Source organism: Capsicum annuum, chromosome 11, assembly GCF_002878395.1.
Source record: "Capsicum annuum cultivar UCD-10X-F1 chromosome 11, UCD10Xv1.1, whole genome shotgun sequence".
Lineage (NCBI taxonomy): Eukaryota > Viridiplantae > Streptophyta > Magnoliopsida > Solanales > Solanaceae > Capsicum > Capsicum annuum.
In genome coordinates, this window is record NC_061121.1 from 14,750,322 (window position 1) to 14,758,542 (window position 8,221).

General features: G+C 34.6%; 1 pseudogene; it reads left to right on the forward strand.

Moving 5' to 3' along the window:
- The window catches only part of LOC107846707, a 31,425-nt pseudogene that overhangs the window by 18,623 nt on the left and 4,581 nt on the right, over positions 1–8,221 (forward strand).

The window sequence follows — 8,221 nt, forward strand, 5'->3', positions numbered from 1 at the left end:
ATGCGACGCTTCTATTTATCTGCTTTGTTATACTTGTTCATTTGTTTGACTTATTATACAATAAATAATACATATGTTACTTGAAAGTGAATAAATGTAGTTACTTAGCTTGAAGGTGAACTTTTCTTGTGAATTTTGTTGAAGCGTACTTGAAATATGAACTTTTTATTGTGATTTTTGTTGTGTTTGATAATTTTGAATGTGGTTTAGTTTGGTGACTTGGGTGGTTACTTAGTGAGTTGAAATTTAGTAAGTGTAGGTACTTTAAAGGTGAATTTTTGTTTTGAATATAGATTAGTTTGGTGATGTGGGTGATGACTTAGTGAGTTGAAATTTACTAAGTGTAGATACTTTAAAGGTGAATTTTTGTCTTGAATGTAGTTAAGTTTGGTGACTTGGTAGGTGACTTAGTCACTTGAAATTAATAAAGTGTAGTTACTTTAAAGGTGAATTTTTTATTTTGAATGTGGTTTAGTTTGGCGACTTGGATGGTTACTTAGTTAAAATTTACTAAGTGTAGGTACTTTAAAGGTGAATTTTTGTTTTGAATGTGGTTTAGTTTGGTGACTTGGGTGATGACTTAGTGAGTTGAAATTTACTAAGTGTAGATACTTTAAAGGTGAATTTTTGTTTTGAATGTAATTAAGTTTGGTGACTTGGGTGATGACTTAGTGAGTTGAAATGTTGAAGTTTAGGTACTTTAAAGGTGAATTTTTTGTTTTGAATGTAGTTAAGTTTGGTGACTTGGTAGGTGACTTAGTCACTTGAAATTGATAAAGTGTAGGTACTTTAAAGGTGAATTTTTTCTTTCGAATGGGGTTTAGTTTGGTGACTTGGGAAGTTACTTAGTGAGTTGAAATTTACTAAGTGTAGGTACTTTAAAGGTGAATTTTTATTTTGAATGTGGTTTAGTTTGATGACTTGGGTGATGACTTAGTGAGTTAAATTTACTAAGTGTAGGTAATTTAAAGGTGAATTTTTGTTTCGAATGTAATTAAGTTTGGTGACATGGGTGATGAATTAGTGAGTTAAAATGTTGAAGAGGTACTTTAAAGGTGAATTTTTTGTTTTGACTGTAGTTAAGTTTGGTGACTTGGGTAATGACTTAGTGAGTTGAAATTGATAAAGTTTAGGTACTTTAAAGTTGAATTTTTTGTTTTGAATGTAGTTAAGTTTAGTGACTTGGTAGGTGACTTAGTCACTTGAAATTGATAAAGTGCAGGTACTTTAAAGGTGAATTTTTTGTTTTGATAAAGTGTAGTCATCACTTGCTGAACTTTTTATGAATTAATCAAATTAGTTGAATATGATTGATTGTGTAGATGGAACCTGATTATAGCTGGATATATCAACGGAATAATGAAAATAGAATGGGTCTTAGGGAGGAATTTGTTGAAGGTGTCAAACGATTTGTTGAACATGCTAAGACACTTGATGTTTGGTCACATTTTGGGGATATTCGCTGTCCTTATATTAGATGTGATGGTATAAATCTTTTAAAAGAAGAAGTTGTGAAGGAACACCTTTATAGAAAGGGGTTTCATGAGGACTTTTTAAGATTGTGTGCTATTGATGGTGATGTTGGGCAAAATAACTTTGTTGTTGGAGAAAGTAGTAGGTCTGTAGGGCATAATGAATATCAAGATACTAGGATAATAGAAATGGTACATGATGCTTTTGGGATGCAATACAGGGGCGACTTTAGGAAAAATGTCAAAGATGTTCCTATTAGTGAAGTGGGCAAATTCTATGAACAATCGCATACTGCTAGTCATCCTTTGTTTGACGGGTGTTCACACTCTCATTTATCTGTTGTTGTTGGATTATTAAGCATCAAATCTGACTGGAATATTGCTTAAGGAGGAATGGACTCAATGATAGACCTTATTAAAGAGTTAGTTGACCCCGACTTGGAGGTTCCTGGTTCTTTCTATAAGGCAAAAAGATTGGGTCAAAGTTAGGTCTCTCCTTGATTAGAATTGATTGTTGTAAAAATGGTTGCATGTTATACTTTAAGGAAGATGTTAACCTAGAGTCTTGTAAGTTTTGTCAGCACCCTCGATATAAGTGTGGTTGTCATGAAAATAAAACTGCTATTAAGGGAATGCATTATTTACCTCTAATACCAAGGTTGAAAAGGTTGTATGCTTCTAAAAGCTCAGCTTCTTATATGAGATAGCACAGTGAAAATAGAAGGCACACTAGTGTTATGTATCACCCATCTGATGGAGAGGCTTGGAAGCATTTTGATGCAACTTATTCAGATTTTGCAGCTGAGCCACAAAATATTCGTTTGGGATTACGTGTGGATGGCTTCTCTCCTTTTTCAGTTGATGATGCGCCATATTCATGTCGGCCTGTATTTATCATCCCGTATAATCTTCCTCCTAAAATTTTTCTGAATTGTGTTGTTCCTGGCCCGTGTAATCCAAAAAGCAAAATAGATGTCTACTTGCAACCTTTGATCAATTAACTTCAAATTTTATTGCATAAGGGGGTTGAAACTTGGGACATCTCACTTAAACAGAATTTCAATCTGTCTGCATATCTAATATGGACTGTTAATGATTTTTCTGCTTATAAAATGTTGTCTGGGTTGATGACAGCTGGAAAGTTGGCATCTCCATACTGCATGGAAAAAACAAAATCTTTCACATTAAGACATGGCAGGAAAAATCCATGGTTTGATTGTCATCGTTGTTTCTTGCCACCTAATCATGAATTTAGGAGACTCAAGAATGCATTCGGAAGGAATAGAAGAGATCATGATGATCCACCTCCAAGGCTGTCTGGTCATGACATCTGGGAGATAGTTCAGGATTTGCCTAAAGTTAGCGAGAAACCATTGTACAGGCTTAATGGATATGGCGTTTTGCATAACTAGACTATGCAAAGTATATTTTAGGAGTTAGAATATTGGCCAGATAATTTACTTAGAAATAATTTTGATATCATACATACTGAGAAGAACTATTTTGACAACTTGTTCAATACAGTTATGGATGTCACAGGCAAAACAAAGGATAATTCTAAGGTCAGACTTGACTTACCAAAATATTACAAACGTAGAGAATTACACTTACAGGAGGGGTCCAATGGCAATGTTCTTAAGACCAAGGCTAGTTTTACATTCAAGTTGAACCAAAAGCGTCAAATATGTGAGTGGGTCTAAAGTTTGAAGATGCTCGATGGATATGCCTCAATTTTGGAAAAGAGTGTTGATATGGCACAAGGAATTTTGCATGGAATGAAAAGCCATAATTGTCATATTTTCATGGAACAAGTACTTCCACTTACTTTTATTAGTTTACCTAAAAACATATGGAAACCAATAACAGAGATCTGTTTGTTCTTCAAAGACTTATGTGCCACCTCATTAAAAGAAGAAAATCTGGCTCTAATGGAAAGTAATATTGTTGTTATCACCAACAAGTTGGAGAAGATTTTTCCGCCAGTGTTCTTCGATGTGATGGAACATCTTCCTGTTCACCTTATGCACGAAGCTCGGCTAGGCGGTCCAGTTCAAACTAGGTGGATGTATCCATTCGAACGGTAAGCAATTGCAACATATTTAAATTGATACATATCTTTTTTTAATATAGTAAACATCTAATCTTAAGATAGTGCAGGGCAATTGAAAAATTGAAAAGGTGTCCCAAAAACAAACACAAGGTGGAAGGCTCTATAGTGCAGGCATATCTTGCAAGAGAAATGTCTCAATTTTGTTCATACTACTTACGTGATGAAGTTGCTTGCTCAAGAAATCGACCAAATCATCATTAGGACGATGTGAATAATCCTCATTTGCAACCGATATCAATTTTCACTCAATCTGGTTGTAAGACTAAAAAGACCATACGTCGCCAGCCCACTCCCATGGAGCGCAAATCAGCAACTTTGTATGTCTTGCTGAATTGCCCGAAAGTTGAGCCCTTTCTGAAGTAAGGAGATTAAAATTTTAACATATCTTATTTGTTTACTCATTCCCTTACAGAAACTAATTGTGTTTTGTATGTTGGATCTTCAGTTCATTTAAGACTCAATTCCATGAAAATCAAGTGTATGCATCCTTTGCAACATGGTTTACATATGAGGTTCGTAAGTGTATTAATATTCCTACAAATTTTAAACATTTAAACATTTCTCAACTAACATATATATATATATATATATATATATATATATATATATATGTGTGTGTGTGTATATGTATAATTTTTGTAGGTACACCAGCCACCAAATGCAGCCGCATACGAGCAGCTCTTGAGAGATATTTCTTTGGGTCTATTGAAGCTCATGCAATGTCCCATTACATGGTAAATGAGTTTAAATTTTCCACCGAAGAACACTCCAAAACAAGGAAAACAAACAATAGTGGTGTTTGGGTTAAGGGTGATGATGATGTTGATTACTTTGGCATCATACACGAGATCTTAGAACTGGAGTATGCTGCTTTCTCAATAAAAAAAATTATCCTCTTTCGATGTAAGTGGTTTGATCCAAGAACAAGAGTACATAAAGAGCATAACATCATTGATACGAGGAAAACAAGGAAGCATGAAAACACACTCCAAATCGGTCCACTAATCTTAAGGATCCAAGGACCGTTATGGAGACCACTCTCGAATTCACTACAACAACAATAATACGAGATAACAATGGTGTATTTGACACCAAAACAGCCATCACAAACTAACAAAGAGGGTATCAAGATAACAAGATGAAGAACAAGGTGAACAATGACACAATGGAAACAACAACACACTATTTTGACTAGAACAACAACAAAGAGTACAAGAAATGCAAAGATAAATATATAGACAAAGTGAAGGTATAATCTTAAGAACCCAAGAGCCTATTCCACTCTTGGACCCTTAACACTACACACTATAAATACCTATCTCTTTTGTGAGCACAAAAGATACCTTAACCTCCTCTAGAACTCAATGTTTCAAGTATGAATCCAACATGAATGATTCCACACTCAAGTTGGAAATCCTAGATACAATGTTTCGGCTGTAGGCCTTTATCACAAAAGAGAAATGTTTTTCAAAGTGTTACAACTTTTAATATCAATAAAACATCTAAGACTAAAAACCCTAAGAGGTTCTATATATATTGTATAACAAAATAGAATACAAAATGACCACAATACCCCTCACGAGTGAGGTGCCCACCAAGTGTAACTTAGGGGTTATTTTTAGTGCATTTAGGCCCTTTTTTACACTTTACTTGTGCACTTCCTTGGACGGATTCAATACACACTCGTTATCGTCCAACCTCATGGTCATACTCGTATCAATCATTGAAGTGAAGCACAATAGGTCGTATCCTGTTTACGATCCATTTTTTTTAGCGCAAAATGCTAAACAAGTGTATTTGGCTCTTTATCTGTTGCTTAGTGATAAGTCCGATTGGTGGGCCATAATCAAAACAAAGCCTATATGAGGGGTGAAAGTTAAGAATATGTTGGAGACTGCGTATCAAAATGAAATGCAGATTGATCACCAGCTAGTGGACATTGACTTAGTGGATAGTTTGAATCACCCAAAAATATACTTGAAGAATTTAATATTGTGGAAGAAGAGACTGAGTGGGTAGGAGATGAGGAAACTTCTGAAGAGGGTGAATGGTTTAGTGGAGAGTCTTCAAAAGAGGAGGATTAGTTTGTGTAGTTTGTATTTATTATGTATTGATGTCTTTATGCTTTGTACTATATATTTACCTTTATGTTTCTTGTTTAAGATTGATATGTAATATACTGTTTAAGATTATTGTTTTACTTTTTCATAATTTATATAGTAATAAAAATATTCTTGTCTATCTCGTGTTGTTGGAGCGATTTGAAATGTGAATTAGTAACTTGAAATTAGTTACTTGGAATGTTTTCTTATATATTCATTTTGTAGGAACTAACTACTTATTAACGTTACATAATTTAGATGTCAGGTAGAGGTGAAAAAGGTAAGGAAAAATTTGATCCTACGAAAACAAAAAAGAAAAAACAACCTCCACCTTATAAATGACCAACATGCATTCATATATCTGAGGGTCGGCTTGCTGACGCACCGGCACGACCCTCATATTCTAGGTCGTCTCATCATTTGGTTCCTGCTCCTACGTATGTGGGCTACTTCATGGGTCTACACCGACTCATTCTGTTCTTATCACCGTGCCATCACCACTACAATGCTATCGAACGACCGCTAGCACATTCGGACATCTACCTTCGTCAGTACCCTCCTGTAATAGTCACCCAGGTTCGCACAGTGATTCTGCTGGATCTATTGGGTTGTCGGGTCTTTATTTTGAAGGCACTCCATCCGGTGCTTCAGATCCGCCCATACCAGTGCATCCACCAGCACTTGCTTCGCAGTCTGGAGACAGAGATGATTATGGGAGGTGTTATCGTATTCATTATGGAATAGGGTAAGATTTCTAAATATAATAACATTGTTCATTTTTCATTACTATATTATTATGCTCTATGAAATTACTGTTTGGTCTTGTGTTGTATGTTTAAGCCGGATGCTGGAGTTGGAACAATTATGAGGAAATTCATTTATCGGCACCTCAACGGCTACTAGACCAGTTGGCAAAAGGTTCCAGAAAATGACAGAGAAAGAATGTTTAACGAATTTCATGTAAGGATTTAACTTATCGACTACTTAACACATTGTTAGAACAAAAGATTGAATATTATATTTTTATTTTTGTTGTAGAAATATTATTGGTAGGATGATGCAAATGAATGTGCTATAAAGAGAAATTATTACAGAAGAGCTAGATCCAAATTTAACGGTCTGTTGTATTATGCCAGAATCAACTTGGTACGACCTAACTGGATAAGTGAATCCTTATGAAAATAGTATATTCGCTATTGGAATAGCGAAGAATACCAATTGTTGAGGAAAAAAGGAAAGAAAACTCGGGCATCATCCAAGGGTGGCTCCCTACATACTGCGGCCGCAGTTAGTATGATTGTTGTGGAGAAAAAAATGGTATGTAACTTTTACAGTTTTAATTGTTTGTTTCTATTTAAATTTTTAATTATTTGAAGAACAATAATTTTTTCAAAGGCAAGAAAAAAAGGGGTAGGAAGATACCCTTCGATGAGGTATTCGAGGAGACACATGGAAGGAAAAAAAAGAACCCGACTGATGAAGATGTCTAGGTTGAGCCTCGTGCAAAAGCTACCCATGTAAGAATCAAATTTTGAATTTATGAATTTTTTTCTCAAAGTTGATATTATTCAAGTATAAGTACTTTAATATTTTTTGACTATTAATTTTAACTTTACTTTGAATATAGGACAAATATAAGCAACTCCTTACTGAGTTTCGTAGTAGTCAGCCTCTTGAAATTCAGGGTGACCCAATACCCCAACATGTAGAGGAGGAGTTATGGGAATAAACTGTGGGTCTGCAGTTAGAGGCCATTTCTGCGGATACTACAGAAATTATTTTGGCGAGAATGTTAGGTCTTCGTCAGGTCCTACATCCTATACCTCTTCAGTTGATAGAGAAACCATTGAATCACTAAAAAATATAATTTCTAAACTCACTGAAAAGCTTGCTGAACAGATAGAGAGGGTGCAGAAGAAGGAGGAGGAAACATCATCACAAATTAGGATGTTGTCGGAGTAGTTCTGCTCTTTTGTTCAGACTGCAGGGATTATTCCTCCATGTCCTGGTGATGCAGTTCAGGCTGCAAAAGGTCTTTGCCCACTGGATGATATCAGCACAGATGAGGATGCGGAAGACAAAGACAATAACAATGAAGATGATTGGTATTTTTTTACTTTTGTATGTGTTGTACTTTGGATTTGGACATTTTGTTGTAGTTTTTACACTTTTGTATGTTTTGTTGTAGTTTTTACACTTTGGTTTGTTGTTGTTGTTGTTGTATGGATTTGAACATTTTGTTGTAGTTTGTACTTTGGTTTGTTGTTGTTGTTGTTGTATTGTATGATGTTTCATTTGTTGCTTTTTATTTTTTAAAAAAAAAATCCAGAAAAACCAAATTTAAAAAAAATTTGCATAATTACAAAAAACCAACCACAAGTGGTTGGTTTTAATAAAATTAATTTATTAATTTAAAAAAAAACGACCACATGTGGTCGGTTTTAATAAAATTAATTAATTAATTAATTTTAAAATATAAGCTACCACTTGTTGTCGGTTTATTTTGAATTTTTTATTTTTAAACTCATTTTTTCTAT